The sequence below is a fragment of the Lissotriton helveticus genome, chromosome 2_1 (genome assembly GCF_964261635.1).
Source record: "Lissotriton helveticus chromosome 2_1, aLisHel1.1, whole genome shotgun sequence".
Taxonomy (NCBI): Eukaryota; Metazoa; Chordata; class Amphibia; order Caudata; family Salamandridae; genus Lissotriton; species Lissotriton helveticus.
The window spans coordinates 1,087,292,172-1,087,309,990 of NC_136059.1; positions in this window are offsets into that span (position 1 = coordinate 1,087,292,172).

The following is a 17,819-nucleotide window of genomic DNA, read 5'->3' on the forward strand; positions in this document are numbered from 1 at the left end:
TCTGCCTCATTTGACGCGGTTTCCCATCAAATATTACTCAGAAGGTTGAAGGAGATCGGATTAAGAGACTCCGCTTTTCAGTGGATGTCAAGCTTTCTATCTGGCCGATCTCACTGTTAATTGGGGCCCATACCGTTCAGCACCCATGGAATTGTCCAAGGGAGTACCACAAGGCTCATGCTTTTTTCCCACTCTATTCAACTTTAATTTTGCTCCCTTGGCCAATGTCCTAAGGACACATGGGTTTATTCCAATATCATACGCCGACGATACATAGCTACTCTTCCCTTTCGATGATTCACTCCCGCTGTGCAAATGACCTTCTCTTTGGGAATGAGTGCCATCTCGCACTGGATGAAGAGTAACTTCCTCCAATGTAATGTTGGGAAAACAGAGATTTTGCTCTTTGGAGCTGCCCCTCTACTTTGGTCACCCAACTGAGGGCCGACTGATCTTGGTACTCCTCCCGTTCCTAAAGTCTCAGTCAAGAACCTAGGGGTCCGCTTTGCCCAAACCCTTACTTTAAAGGAGCTTATCACTCAGACAGTGGGCACCTGCTTTCATACTTTAGGCACACTTCGGCGAGTCTTTCTCCTGCTCACGGATTCTACTCAGAGGACCCTGACTCAGGTACTTATATTAAGTTGCCTGGACTACTGTAACGGTCTGCTGCTCTCTGCTAATGAGGCCTCGATCAGCAGACTTCAGGTAGTCCAGAATACAATGGCATGACTAGTTCTTAATGTGCTCGCCAGGAAGACCTCCAGCCCTCTCCTTCTGCAGCTCCACTGGCTACCCATACGCCAACGGATACAATTCAAAATCTGTTGCACCATCCATAAGGCACTGTCTAATATTGGTCCCAGCTATCTTTCAGAAAAATTCATCCCTATCGACCCTCAAGGTCTCCACGCTCCAGCTCAAAACATCTGCTGGAGGTCCCTCGAATTAGGAGAGCAAGGGTAGGGGGAAAGACCCTCTCTTACCTTGGCCCACGGTACTCGAATGAACTTCCTCTATGCTTAAGACAATGCTGCATCTATCTTCATTTTAGAAAGCTGCTTAAGACTACTCTTTTTTGTTTCTGATTCTTGCAGTCCCCGCAAATCTATATGAAGCCTGTCAAAAGTGCAGGGATACTCTTTGGAGTTGATTCTGGCTCTATACAAAAACCTAAAAAAAATAAAATAATGAGGGGTAATTCGAATCCCAAACGTCTACACCACAATATAAAGGCATGCCAGATATCAATTCAATTCTCTTTTCCTCCACCTAGTCCAAACGGGCCATTTTAGAAGCTACTTTAACTCAGTCTTCCAACTTAGGGGGCAAAGGGTCACTCCATTTCATACATATTTCCCTCCATGCTATCAAAACAAGATACAGCAGTAGACCTATTTGTGAGTGCTTCATCTTTTTACTTATCGTACCATCTTCCCCCAAAAAAACAAGTGCCACATTCAAGATGATTTCCCTGCCAAAAATACTACAGAGGGCTTTCTCAAATCCACTCCAATAGACTCTCAGCCAGGGGCACTCATAAAAAACGTGGAGGTCGTTAGCTTTTATGAGATTTCATCTTGGACATTTGGGGGTGGGAGATGGAGCAAACTTTGCTATCTGTACAGTCCAGTACAGCCGATTGATAACAAAAAAGTAATTCTTCTTGAGGTTAGCAGGCTTTACATACTGATATAGAAGCTTCAGGGAAATTCATAGATTGCTTCGATATCACACTCCAAAAAAACTCATTCCATACTGAGTGCTGTTGAGGATACTCCTTCTCATCTGCCTCCAGGGACTTCTTATACCATTTAGCAATTTCCTTGCTCTTAAGATTTACATCTTGAAAGGATAGCTCCAATTCCAGTCACCATAGATTTCATTCTTCCCAGCTGTAGACCAAGATACTAATTGCATGTATTTGAATCTAGAGAAGTCACTTCCAATCCTAGCTCTTAAAACCTCCCATGGATAGACCCCCTCTGATGTTATCAGATCTGACCATATTGTAATGCCCACCTGTCTAATTGGAATAGTTAGGCTATCTTTAAGGCATAACGGGTCCCAGGAGATTCCTAGATTGGGGGGCAAAATCAGAGTAGTAACCTACCCCCCATCTGCTTCTAACCTTATTCCACAGGCTGAGGGCAGACTTCAGTACTTTTAAACATACTTTTTTGAAGTACCTAGGGGGCCCAAATGTGTACAGGAACCCGTTGCCGCCATCCTGCCTTATCATTTCAGCCAGAAGTCTTCCCCAAGCTGAATCATCTGGCTTCATGAACAACATCTGCATATTCTTAAATTGAAAGGCTACTCAGTACCAATTGATATCAGGGCGAAACAGTCCACCTTTAATAAGCCTGTGTCTAATCTTTTTCCAGGCCAGCCTAGCACCCTTGTAGGCCCAAAAAAAAGTACGATCTTACTCTGGATTTTACTAATGCCCAGCTTTAGGAAATTAGGGGATGGTATTAAATAAGTAAGTTAAATTGGGGAGAATAAATATTTTAACTAGGTTAACCCTTCAATAGATTGTTAAAGGAAGGTTTTTCCACCTTGCTAGTAAACAATTGATTTCTTTTATAACCCTATTTAGGTTGATCTGTGGGATCTTCTCGATGTCTTTTACGATTATAATACCCACATATTTACAGTCTTGACTTGTTCTCCTCCTCCCCAATAGCCGATATTCCAACACATCACCTCGGTTTTAGAGGTGTTGGCTAGATACCCCAACAGAGATCCGAACTCTTCTAACAAGGTTTCAAGTCTTGGAACTGCCACTGCGGGGTTATCAGTATATAACAGCAAGTCATCAGCGTACAGAGCAACCTTGCTGCTATAGTAATGGGATGTAAGGGAGTTGTTAAGACATCTGCTCTTATTGCCTGTGCCTAGGGTTCTATATAAATATTGAATAACGGGAGCAAAAGGGGACAACCCTGTCTCATTCCTCTAAGTATATTAAAACTAGATGTTAAAATCCCATTCAATAGTATTTTAGCAGAGGCCCCCTGATAACATTTTTCCGAAGTCTGGATAAAAATAGACCCAAAACCCATTATTCTTAACACTTCCCAAATATATACCCAGCATACTCTTTCGAACGCCTTGGCCGCATCTAGTGCCACCACAGCCAAGGGTTCAGATTTAGCAATTGCCACATCTATGTTACCTAAGAGTTGCTGTGTTTGTTCTTGAATATACCTTTTATTGAAAAATCCTTTGTGATCAGAATTAATCAGCTGTGGAACAATTTTGACCAGCCTCCCTGCTAGAATGCTCATAAAGATCTTACAATCAGCATTCAGCAGGGAGATCGGTCTGTAGGAATCGGATGTATGTCAGTACAACGCGGTTGTTTTCAACGCAGTACTTTACATCGTAGATTTTACAACGCAAGTCGTTACAACGACTTGCGTTGGAGGGTGCGGATTTCGGAATCTTATAATTTTATATTTCAACACCAGTCCCCGTAACAGTAGGGAAGGTGTTGGAATATAAAATTACAAGATTCCTTATCCCACAGCGCCATCCAGCGCAAGTCGTAGTAACGACTTGCGTTGTAAAAGACGCGTCGTAACTGCACTGCGGGGTAACATCCGCGTTGTAAAGGATGTTCCCCGTAGGAATCAGCCCTTAAAGGGTACTTAGTGGGCTTCAGAATGAGCACTATCGTTCCCTCCTTCTAGGACCTAAGTACCTGGCCTCCTAGTTGATAGACCAAAATAAACAGAGTGCCCATGACCGGAACCAACTCCTCCATCAGGACTTTATATACTTCGCTAGGAAGCGCGTCTGTACTTGATGCTTTATTAGTTTTGCATCTCCCAATTTGCGTTCTGATCTCATGCTCTGTTATTGGGGCATCTAGTTCTTTACGGCTTTCAGCTGTTAAAGTAGACAAAGATTTTTCCCTCAACCAGGTTTTAAGGGTCTCAGTATTAGGTGAGATCTCCTCCTTATAGAGCTAAGGGAATAAACAGAGTAGACAAGCTTGCATGTCCTCCAATCTACTAGATGTCTCCCTATTTTCATTTATAATTAGTTCATTTATAAGGCCTTTGACTCCCTGAAATTGCCCTACTTGGCAGCGGTATTACACAAATACGAGTTGGGGGATCATCACATGAGTATGATCCTATCACTCTACCAATGCCCTACTGTTATAGTTCGGACTGGACGGCTCATTTTGGATCCCATCCAGGTGAAAAAAGGCAAGCGTCAAGGATGTCCCCTGTCCCCATTGCTCTTCTCCCTGGCCATGGAGCCATTGGTAATGCTGCTTCGTAGAAATGGGGATGCATGGAGCATACGATCGGGTGATGGAATGCATGCTATTTCTTTATATGCAGACAACCTGCTGTTCTATGTACGCTACCTGCACGATATTCTCACGCCTTTAGCAGACATGCTTAGGGACTTTGAGAAAGTATTGGGACTTCGGGTGAACTGGGCAAAATCGGGAGTCTACCCCTTTAGCGATAGTAAGGTGGAGACGAACGTGTTTATAAATAGCTTCACTCTCACTTGGTATCTCATCATGTTCCGTTATCTCGGCGTATTCATGTATCGATCGCCCGCTGACATACTGGAAGGAAACCTAACCAGAGCTATCTCTGCTGTTAGGGCCCAAATGCAATTTTGAAAGTCACTTCCATTGAATGTCATGAGCCGCATCACATTTTTAAAGATGATAATCCTACCAAAATTATTATACTACTTTTCAAACCTCCCTGTCCATGTCCTGGCCAAAATTTTCCGTGAGCTGGAACGTCTGTTCCGTGACTTAATCTGGAACAAGGGCAGGCCACGAGTTGCATTGTGGAAACTATATGCCCCCACCAGCCAAGGAGGGCTGGCAGTCCCAAACATGGAGCTATAGTATTTGGCGGCCCAGCTGCAATGGGTGACGAGATGGCCAAGTGGCAAGGTATTAGAGGACACACAACCATGCAGCAGCTTTGGGCAAAATCTCGTATTTGCCACCTGTTCCACCCCATCGCTAGACTCCCACGCCCATCCAGGTGCATCTGGAGATAGTGCATAGATATTACACGAGGAGGCTCCACCTCACCCGAGATGTGACCCCCTACGCATTGATACTCCCACTCACAGGGACACCCAGATGGAGGACAGGCACTTCAGATGGACTCCTTACCCACTGGCATGCAGTGGGCCTAGATACTCTGTGTGACCTCCATGCAGATGGCTCCCTGCTCTCTTTTGAGGCACTAACGGAGGACTATGACTTACCAGCAAGACAATTCCTTCTACATACTTCTATTATCAGATCTCTATCGGCAGCATGGGGGGCCGTAACGACAGAACAGGCAGCACACCTGCTATTGCAGTACCTGCACATCATGGGTGCAGGTTTGCGCATAGTACTTTGGTAGATGGAGGCTCTACTTACACACACGCTGTAGCCCATGTTGAGTCTTTGTACACATTGGGAAGCAGATAGAGGGCAACCATGGACAGAGAAGGAATGGGGCAATATCCTTGCCAGTTCCTCACATATACCAAGGAGTTTCAAATGTAAGCTCATACAAACAATCATAATACAGAGGGCATACCTTTCGCCTGATAACATAAATAAGCAGTTTAACATTGCCACCTCCGCATACAGGCGATGTCAGCAGATAAACGCAAACCTTTTACACATGCTCTGGTCCTGCGTCTCCCTTCAAATATATTAGCACGTAGTTACAGCAGCACTCGCGAGCTGTACTGATGCGCCACTGCCGCACACATTGGAGATCTGTATACTGGGCCTATATGCCAGATCTAAAAAAAATAAAGTTACCTCCAGATTTAGAGACCCGAGACTGATAGTGGCAAAGCGCCAAATCACAAAGAGGTGAAAATGCAATGCCCCCCCAGTAATAGCAAGCTGGGAAAAATCACTTACAGTGTGGGCCCAGGCAGAAAGTACAACACTACACACGGAGGAAACCGCGGGACTACGCAAGTACGCAAGCGCAATACTTGGACACCATTTTTACAACTGTTAGAAATGGGATTACTGTTTGGCTAGGGCTTGCACCTAAGCCAGGCAGAAACCACCACTCTAGTCAGGGCAAGGGAATCACCCCCTTGGTAGCTTGGCACGAGCAGTCAGATTTATCCCAGAGGCAATTTATAAAGTGTTTGCACAACACACACACACAGCAGCAACACACTAGGCACACCACAAAAGGAACTCCAAACAAGGTTATATAAAACATAGCTTTGTATTATCATAAACACATTAGAAACATAATCACACATGTACACTGTGCCAACTGGCACTAGGCAATATTCACAGGGGATTATATACAGGACCTGGCCAATCAGGCCACGGTCAGAAAAACTAGAACAGGTAAGTAAATGCAAAACACAACCACCAACCACTGGTATCATAATGACCTAAGCATTATCACATTAGCATTAGACCGCATCCTAAAATATCATAGCATAACATTAGGCAATAAATCACATTAGGCCCAAACCTCATTAGCAGTGCGTCATGCACTAGGCCTCACCAGCATAAACACATTATGCATAACATCCTAAGCATAAATACATCACACATTAGGTATCGAGAGCATAAAAACACATTATGTATCTCATTATGCGATCACAAGCATAAACACATTATGCAACTTTGTAGAGCCTGGCGCTCTACCAATCACTCCCACAATGACCCCAGGCCATCAGGCCTTCTCTAGGGGCTCAAATGCCCTGTGTCCCCAAATGTCTGGGCTTGGGCTACCAACACAGAAGAATCCCAAAGTGTGCAATTGCGCTAGCACCACTGTGCCTCCTGGGTCCCCACTGTGCCTCCTCACGATGCTCTGGCCTAAACGTAGCAGCTGCCACTAATTGCCTTGCAGCTGTGATCATCACGGTAGGCATGGCAGTCACTGTGCCTTCTGGGTCCCCACTGGGACTCTCTCAACAAATGTGCGCCATCGTCACAACTGCCCATGCTGGTGTGGTACTTACTGGGCCCTCTGAACAACTGCGCCAATCATTGCAGCTGCCCGCTCTGGTGTGGCGTAACTGGGAAGAGACAACACAGGCACAGGCACCTCGTGCCCTCCGGCCCCCTACTGAGTCCCTAAGAACAAATGTGCCCCTGTGATGCAGCTGCCCGCATTTGCCGTGCAGCTGTAAGCAAAAACAAAGACTCGTAGGGCCTCAGGGGCATCCACCATGGAGAAGATCTACTCACTGGGCTCTCTACTCTGCAGGCTCCTCTCTTGCTGGGGGACCGTCACTGACAATGTGCCGCCTCAGGGCCCACACTCCCTCGCTGGGGAGGCCTTGTCTGCGCTCTTTGCATCTCATCGGTCTGGCGGCATCACCTCTCCTTTCGGCCACCACTGCAGGGCTCTCCTCACTTTACCCAGGCCCCCTCCTGGGACCCGGGACTTCGCCTCAGAGCTCGTGGAGGTGGGGTAGGCTCCCGTCCGCGGCAGTGATTTCTCTCGGCCGGGCTATGTGGGGTGGGCACCCGATTTTCATAGAGCACATAAGCGGGGTGGGCACCCGTAATTTAAGTATTCAGAAAGCAGGGTGGGCACTGGCTCGCTCCTAGCAATTTGGGTGAATCCCTACACTGGGGATTCCCTCAGCAGGGATGTGCAGCTCAGCGCTGCGAAGTTTCAGTGCTCCTCTCTCCTGGGGAAATTAAAAGAAAGCGCTCACAGGGCACTGGTTGTCCAAGCAGTCCTTAGAGGTCCATGGGGCAAGGCAGGGCCCAGGGAGGCCAGCCCTCATGCCGGTTCCTCCTGGGCCCCAGCAGCAGCACGCCCCAGTTAGGTCAGGAACTAGCACACAAGCATCAGCACAGAACAACTTCATGGGATCACATCCCCTATATTTATACCACACAATCCTTTGTCTACAGCGCAGGGCTTGGGAACCAGATGCAACTGGTTCAGGGGGGATTTGGAGCACTTCGTTTTCCAAGCTCTTCTTTCCCTTTGTCAGGTGGGGGCTAGGTGATCAGACACACCACAGGGGGTAAAGCCAGCCATATACAGGGCAGGCACACTACTATTCAGGGTCAGGGGATTACTCCTTCCACTACTCCAAATGTAGATGTCACCCTGCCCCTCCTGTAGCCACACACACCTCCCAGCCCCTGTCACTCACAAGTCAGACATGCAATTCACAACAGGCAGGCAGACACATGGCACACATAAATGCAAGCTTCTAAAAGTGGCATTTCTAAAATAGTTATAATAAATCTGTGCACACCATTGTGTAGCATTTATTATTATAATTGCAAACATACCAAGCTTGACCACGCTGCGCCTCCCATATCAAGAATTACCACCGAAACACTTATCAGGGAATCCCCAACGCATTCCTATGGGAGGGCAGCCCCACATTAGTGAGAAATCAAAAATGTCTGTTTGTCACTACCAGGACATGTCGCACACTTAAGGTACATGTCCTATCTTTTACCTACAATGCACCTTACCCATAGGGCTAGCTAGGGCCTACCTTAGGGGTGACTGACATGCAGTAAAAGGGGGTCACAGACATGGCACACAACTTTAGATGCCATATCACAGCAGCATTAACACTGTGCGCATGGGCCCTACCATGGCAGAGGCCTGAGATAGGTTTTGAAAGGCTACTTTGGTAGATGGCGCAATCAGCACTACAAGCCCATCAGTAGCATTTAATTTACCAGCCCTGGGTTTATTAGATACCACTTTACAAGGGACCGACAGGTAAATTAACTAGGCCAAACAGGTGTACTCCAATCTTACCATGTTTATCACAGAGAGCACACACACTTTACACTGAACAGCAGTGCTAAAGTGCCCAGAGTCCTAAAACCACCAACATCATGTCAGAAAAAGGCAAGGAGAAAGGCAAAAAGTTTAGGGATGACCCTGCAAAAAGGGCCAAGTCCAACAACAAATTCACACAAAGGTGCAGCAACGATAGCAGTGATCCATGACAAAGCATACGTATGGCATAAATTCACCGGCACATACGGGCCCAAGATACCACCTGCTCCGCCAGTGAACCCGCCCCCCAAACGTGTGCACGAGTTGGCGTGCCACCGTGACGAGCTACTAGACTCTGCATGTACCAGGCGCACACACCTAGACCCAGGCCCGATACGTTCTTGATGGCAGTTTTAGGAAGGTAATAGATTAGTGAATTATATATATATATATATATATCATACAACCTCCCCAAGAACAATGTCTTCGCTCGCCTCTCGCTGTCCATTATGTGTGTGTGGACTCCAAGCCCCAGAATGCTGTATTTCAACAGGTAGGAGTAGCGGGGGTGGCTCAATGGTTTTGCGGGATACAGGGCATTGCGCTGCCATTACCACCAGTGTCTTTTGTTGTGCTGGTTAAGGCGCCCCCTCAGGTCCCCAGACTACATCAACCCCCAAAGTTCAAAAATATCTTCGGCGGGGGCAAGTGTGGCAGTCCACCTCGCCCAGCGTGCAGTCAATGACTGTAACACCGCCCCTTGTCCTCCCAAACTCGGTGGTGGGCTATGGTCTCATCCAATACCTTGGAAATCGAAGATCCGCCGGAGCAGCAAGTGCCAGTGACGACCAAGCCAGCTTAACGATGCTGGGGCCTCTGTAAGCGCGTCTCTGGCTGACGGGACCTGAAACACCATACAACCTCCTCAAACAAAAAGGCAGAGGCCACGTTAGGGGAACCAAGGAGGCATCTTCATTTCATGAATCACAACGGCGAATGCATTTCGGCTATATGAAGTCTTCTTCAGCGCCAGGAATCAACAGGAAAGGGAAACGCCAGCGTTCATTTGAATGTCCTGCCACAATTATATATATATATATATATATATATATATATATATATATATATATATATATATATATATATATATATATATATATATATATATATATATTAGCATTCGCCTCAGACGTCCTGGTTGTATACAGAGGTGACCATGTGGGCATAGCCTTCATGTCATATACAACTGTGCATTACACATGACACTTGAACACAGCCATGCTCAGTGCGATTGTGTGCCTCACAGGCGCTGTTTTTTGTAGACAAAGGAATGAAGAGACACAGAACAAGACAGACATAGTGTATAATTTTTCACTTTAATACCACAAATACTGGAGTATATATGTACGTGGCTTGTAGATGTAACTGTATTATGAACCCCAGCTGCATGTACTTTTTGCAATGTGTATCAATACAGTTTTGAACAACCTCTGTATGTTGAATATGTTTAAAAAATGCAATTAAAATAGTTAAACCACCCAAAAAAAATGCTCGTTTATGTGGTTCTTTACGCGAAACGTTCTGGCCTTCCAGGCCAGATTTGCTCCTGCCTTCTCTCCGTACTCAAAATTATGCATGGACTTTGTCAGCCACTGTGCTTTACATTTCTGATCAAGGCTGATCCTGTAATCCTGACGGGCATTTTCAAGCTTTCGCTGAGCTTGCTTTATTCTTTCAGGGGCCCCCTGATTGAGCCGGAGCAGGTCTGCTTCAAGTTGGGAGATTTTATCCTCCAGCGTTCTTAACTCTTGTGATTCCTCTCTATTATTGGTACAAATCAGACTAGGCAGAAAGCCCCTCAGATATGCCTTAAAGGCATCCTAAACATAGTCTATAGAGGTAGATCCAATATTTATAGTAACATAATCGAGGGATATATGTTTGAGCCCTATAGCTATCTCTGGATCCACCAACATAGATCTTTTAAGTGTCCATTTAGGTCTTAATTTATACCTACTCCCTGCAACAACAAAAAAGCAACAGGGGAGTAATCGGATATATGACTTGGCTGAATGGTAACTGACGTCAAATCATCTATATTAGACCTATCGGTCAGAAGATAGTCGATTCTTGAGAAATGTCCATGTTTCTTACTGTGAAAGGTGAAACCCTGTCTGTTGCCCTTCTTAGCTCTCCATATATCAGAAATATCCAGGTCATGCATCATGTTATTTAAAGCCTGACGGGCCCGGGGCGCCCCTACATAGTGAATCTGATTTAATCTATCCAGCAAGGGGTCAAGCAGCACATTAAAATCTCCCCTGATAAATGTGTAGGGAAACTACTTCCAACAAGTTCCATTGTAGCTTGCAAAAGTGCCTTGGGTCATCAATGTTGGGACCATAGAAGGATACACATGCTAACTCTGATCCTCCAAAGTCTAGTTTGGCTCTAATCCAACTCCCAGTTTGATCTGTTTTAAATGATTTAATTATGCATCCCGCCCCCTGTTTAATCAAGATAGCGAACCCCTTACAATGGACTTTCTGTTCTAATGTACACAAGTATTAATGCAAGGGTACCGTGAAAATGCGATCCGACTCTCTGAAATACTCAAATGGGTCTCCTGGATCAAGCAGATCTGGGCTGGGCTTTGCTCTGGATATTTCATTGCTAACCTCTGCTTACGAAGACATCTTAAACAATTAATGTTCCACGAAAGGAGATTTAGATCTCTAACTCCCATCAGAAAGGATCCTCCATTGAGGATGCAACTAGGCATATCTACAACTAACAAAAAAAAACAGGACAGGCTGATATTGAAAATGTAATAGAGGATTATTTTTTATTTTTTATTTCCCACTGCTCCCCACCCTGTGATCCACCCCTAGTTCCCACCCCCATCCCACCCACGTGCCCCTCCAACCCTCCGGGGAAACCTCCCTACTATCTTAGGCTAAAAGCCTAAAGGGCTTTGGTCCCTCAGGCAAAAATAATTTGTTTCTTTCACATTGTCCTTTCCCTGGTCTCTCTAAGCCTCCCTCACTTCCTAATCCTGTACCCCTGCTCCCTTCTTAATTGTATCTATAAGATCATCTAACTCCTCCACTGAGGGATGGATATGCATATGATTGTTCCACATATTACGAGGTGATGCTGGGAAACTTCAACTGTGCCCCAACCCCCAGTTTGTTCAGTTCCTCCATCCGTTTGCCCATCTCTCATTGTTTCTGTGGGGTGGTGTGGAGTACAAAAAAACGATTGATTTAGGCCCAGATCTCTGTACTGGGGTGAATGTATGACATTGTTCTGCATTCTGTCCATCAACTGTTGTTTTTGCAGTTGTCACCCCGAGTGGGATGGGTATGCTCAGACGTGAGTCCCATGCTCTCCACACCACTGAAGTCAAGCTATCCTGGCTGAAGACGGCTGATAGCCAGAAACCGGTCCTATGATGCTTGATTCTGGTCCAGGAAAGACAAGGCTTGGCAGTTCGGGCTGGACTATTCCCATGAGGCACAGGGTCAAGGCTGATTTGCATATGGCCATGTCTGAACTGGGGTGGTGTGGAGTGCAAAAAAACAATGGATTTAGGCCCAGATCTCTGTACTGGGATGAATGTATGACATTGTTCTGCTTTCTGTCCATCAACTGTTGTTTTTGCATGAGGTTTACTCAATTCCATCTTGCTGACCCTAGAACCTTCTTTAATAGGGATTGAGGTTTGGGTGGGAGTAGTGAGAACTTTGTAGTATGACTTTAAAGAAGGTGTAATCTTCACTATTGATGCCAATACTTTCTTACCTCTGCCGCTTCCTTTGGTTCTAGAGCTTTTGGTGCCTATAGGGGGCTCAATTTTTGCTCCCTTTTTCTTCGCTTTATCTTTCTCCCCACCCCCCTTTTTCTTTTTTTGTGTTTCAGGAGCGTTTTCATTGGTTATGGAGGGGGGTCTTGGTTGATCAACCCGGTGTAAGGTAAAAGCTGTATGGCCCTTGTATGGAGAGTATATCTGCACACTTTCGTTGAGGGATTAACTGTAGTTTGCTGACCCTCACTCCTCTCCATATAACAAAGGTCTCCCCTTCCTCCTCCTCCTGATCCCCCAACAGCCGCAGAGATCACTGCCAATTCTGGCTCAAGCCAAAGAAAGGAAAGGCCTCTGGGTGTCCAGCAAAGTCAGCCTTACCTTCTTTTCAGGCTCAATTCCGGCCTTTAGTCTCAGCTCCTTTTGCCCTACTTGAGGGGCTTGTTCCCCCATCCGAATACGTGTGTGTCCTGGTACCGCCGTAGAATAGTCATCTGTGCTGACTCTGCCTCCAGCGGTCCAGACCTGGAAACACGCAGCTCAACTGCGATGCCACTCCCGAGCTGTGCCCTCCCACCGCAAGGCTCGGAGTGTTGAGGAGGCTCCCCAGGGCTCTGGAGCCATCCACCAATCGTGGCCAATTTTCAAAAGCTGGAACAATAAGGAGAAGGTACTGAGGTATTTGCGCGCTGGGAAGAGAGGGGTGCATGAAGCAGAGATCAACAAGTGAACATTGCGGAGGACCCCCTAGATAGACCAAGGATCGTGACGCCAGAACGGACTATCAACATAGCGGCAACTTAGCTGACGGCCGCCATGTTCCCCACTATTCAAGTCCTTGACCAATATAGGCCAAATTGCAACAGTTTTCTTTGATGGTGGCTTCAGACTACCTGGTCAGCCTTGTATGCATCCTACACTCCTAACACTACCTACCTACCTACTACATTACTTGACTGTTTTCATATTAAACCGCAATTGAATTGCAATTTTTTCCCCATGAAACTCGGATTTTTCGAGGGTTTGCATCGGTTTGCATCTCTACTACATCATTTCAATACATTTGTAATTTCTTTTTTAAACTTACCGGAAATTCTGGAATAAGGGTAAATTGCTGCACCCTACATGGGATTATCATATATCTAAAATACATTTTTAACACACTGACAAACTAAGTACCTATCCGCTTCTACCTTTCAGTAAAGATAACCACCAATGAACTAGAAATATGTACCCAAATATGATCTTACCTGCCACAGCACTTCTCTTGGCTCCAATTCTCATTACAACCAAACTCAATTGTACATTTTAAAGTCCAACCGCGTATGTCAGGCCTGGCTGCTGTAAAATAATGATTGTAAATTAATAAGCAGGTATTAAAAATAATACCTAAGTATTAATACACTTTCCCACTCTAAACCCATATGTTCTCTTCCATCCTGTCCCTAAAATTAAGCGTCCTTATTGTTTTATATTTTTTTATAATCATGTAATTATAAATTAAAATTTAAAAAATATTTTAAAAATATTTCTCAGGCATTTAATTTAATACCTGTGTACTTCCCCACCCAAATCCCCAATTATCCCTAATATCCCACCCCAAAAGCAAATATCCTTATTTTAAGAAATTCAATAATAATTAATAATTCAATTAAGAATGATAAAATAAACTACAAATTGATACATAGGAATAAAAAAATACCTGAGTTTTAATACACTTTCACACCCCAAACACCTATTTCCCTTACATCCCATCGCTAAGAAGTTAGTGTACTTAATATAATATTTAATAAAATAATAATAATTTACATAATTTTAAAGGAAATAACTACAAATGAATACGCATATATTAAAGTTACTACCTGAGTATTTTGATGCTCCCGCACCAAAACACCCTTGCCCATTACAAACAGTCCCTAAATGTTAGCATCCATATCATAAAAACATTTTTTTTAATCCAGAAATTTAAATATATGTATATTCACTGAAAAAAACAAAGGTTACAGGGACTTTAAAGTTAAGATCAGATTTCACTCATACAAAACCAGTGAAATTCAACAGTTATAGTTACCTGAGCTAACCATAACTTACGCTGCTGCAATGCACTGCGTATGACCTCACATGATACATCACTCATGACATGGTCAGTGGCATTACTAATGACATCTAAAATGACATCACTGATATCGACTGAGTGTAAGTGTCTTTAAGAGTTTATTTATGTTAAGCACATATTCTAACCAGTGATGTCAATTGAGATGTCATCAGTGATGTCACTGACCACATCATGAGTAATGTAATATGTGAGGTTATAGGCGGCGCAAGTTATAGTCAACTCAGCTAACTATAACAGGTGAATTTCAATGGTTTTGTATGAATAAAATCTGACTATAACGTCCCTGTAACCTTTGGTTTTATAGTGAATTACTAAGGTTTTTAAAATTCTATTTGTTACCTATAACGTCCTTGTGACCTTTGTTTTTTTGTGTGAATTTATAAGGTTTTTTAACTAGCAGTCACGTTTGCAGGGTGGTGGAGAAAGGGGGCTGGGCCTCCAACCAGCTATCAGGAATTCCACCGCGTAGGATTTACAGTAGGGACCAGGAGGGCTTCTTGGCCCCCGGGGACCCTCAGGAGTAAAGTGGACTTCATCCTCCAACTAGTAGTGTGCCAGGAGGTGTGTGCAGCGTGGTAGATAAAGGGGGCATGGCCTCAAAAGCCCTTAACAATCCCACTGTGTGGAACCTACTGGAGGTAACAGGAGGGGTAGATGACCCCCAGGGACATTAATGGGGGCCAACTACCCCTCCTACTACCTCCAGTAAGTCCCACACAGCAGGATTGATGAGTTCTGATAGCAGACCATGCCCTCTGTCTCCAATACTCTGTAAACATGCCTCCTGGAGAGCTCTTGGTTGGGGGATGAAGTCTCCTTTGCTGCTGGGGCAGCTTAGGGGCCCACTAGCCTACCTGTTACCTCCAGTAACCTCCACACAATGCGATTGCTGAGAGATGGATGCATACCACGCCCCCTTTCTCCACCACTCTGCAAACACGCCTCCTGGTGCGCTCTTGGTTGGGGGCTGAAGTCTCCTTGCCTCTTGAGGGTCCCTGGGGGACAACTAGCCCTCCTGCTACCTATAGAATGCTGCACTGCGAAGCACTGCTGCTAGGGGGATGAAGTCCACTGTAGTCCTGAGGCCCTCAGGATACAAAGGAACCTCATCGCCCCACCAGCAGTATGCCGAGAGACGCAATTGCAGAGTGGTGGAAAAAGGGTCATGGCCTCCGACCGCCTCTCAGCAATCCCACTGTGTGGGGCTTACTGGAGGTAACAGGTGGGCTAGTTGGCCCCTAAGGACCCTCAGGAGTGAAGGGGACTTCATCCTCCATCCAAGAGCGTACCAGGAGGCATGTTTGCAGAGTAGTGAAGAAAGGGGGCGGGCCGCCGGCGAGTTGCCTGCTTCCGATTCTTATTTTATTTTAGGGAGGGAGGCTGTTTGGCTCCCCTTCCCTTGATCATTTTGGCCCCGTGGCCCCCATCTGAGGCTTTTTTACTTAGGGCCTTATTAGAGTTTGGCAGGCAGGGCATGTTGTTAGAAGTGTGGCAGTTGTTCCTTTCACAATATCACAAGTGACATTGACTTGTGATGCGGCGGACTGGACACCTTTCACCTTTGTAAAGGTGTATCTTGTTTGCCGAGCTTTAGAAAAAGGCCCCAGTACTTTTTATGGAAATCAAAATCCACTAGTGGGCAAGGCTGACGGCTATATCGGTCAAGTCCTCTCAAAGTGAAATAACTATAGGAGGAGGTCTGCAAAAGCCATTGATTTAGCAGGAAAAGTTCCAATCAAGAAAATGTCACCCCTGCTGCAATGCTGCAGGCTTTAGCCGAAGAGGGATCAACAAGGCCTGAAACATTCTCTTAAAGGTGATATGCTCTGAGTAGGAGCAACCTGAATCTTTTGCCTAGTGACAGCACACTTTTATTGGATCGACTTGGCAAGAATTTTATTGCAAATTTATTTTTGCTGTTATTTTTTATGTAGCGCAAGCTTGACCCAAAGGAAACGGAGTACCTTACTTGAGCACTGTTAGAAAGGGAGGTCTCTAGTTGGCAATGGTTTGCGCCTTTGTCCAAATAGGGACCCTTGTTTCTAGTCAGGGAAAGGGGAATACACTCCTGAAATAACTCCTGCCACACCACTTAAGAAAAATAAGTAATCTTTACTAGACTTAAGAGAAGACCAAACAACAAAATCCACAATACACTATCAAGACTATGACTATGGTAGAAATAGCTTAGTTCAATGTAGATGGTAAATGCAACACTTTACTCTGAAAGTACCTTTGTTTCGTCACACAAAACAAACAAAAGAGTCGCAGGGAAGGTGATGCGCCATTCCTTACACTCAGTGGAGTGGATGCATCGGTTCCTTACTGCTGCACAGTGTAGTTGATACATTGCTTCCTTACTGAGTGGGGAGTTGATGCTTGGTTTCTTTCTGCGTCCCAGTATGATGCAACAAGATGGAGCCTCGATGCAATGCGACGATCCGGTACGATGTGACAAAATGGCGTCTTTGATGCGATGCAACAACTTAGATGCGATACGTACACCCCCAACGGCCGTGCGGTGATCCAGTGGACCCTTGAGCCACAACAGCCCCTGTGACATGCTTCTCCGGTGATGCGACGGCGACCTCAGCGGCGGTGACATGCTTCTCTGGCGATGCGACACACTTCTTCGGCGATGCGTCGGGAAGCAGCTGCGGCACACTTCTTCGGCGATGTGGCAGCAACAGCTGGGATGGTGACATTTTTCTTCCTCTTTGCGTCACACTTCAAGCTCCAAGGGACATGCAGTCTCTAGAGGTCCCAAAAACAGCAGCAGGCACCTCTCTGCAGGCAGAATTCCCAGCAACGAAATTCAGGGGAGCTGGTGGTGAACTCTTTGTGTCCCTGAGACTTCAGAACAGGAGGCAAGTTTAGCTTCTAGCCCTTGGAGACCTTCCTCAAGATGACAAAGTACACACAAAGTTATTTTTCTCTTTTCCTTGGCAATAAGTAACCACTGCAGGCCAACCCCAAAACAGCACACAGCACAGGGGCAGTCTCCTTCAGCTTCCTTGGTTTCTCTCCTTGGCGAAGGTTTGTCTTGATTCCCAAAAGTGATCTAAAGTTCTGGGGTCTGGGCTCCAATATTTCTACTACTAAATCCTTTGTTCTTTGAAGGCAGAGAGTATCTGTACCTAGTCAAAACCTGTTCTGT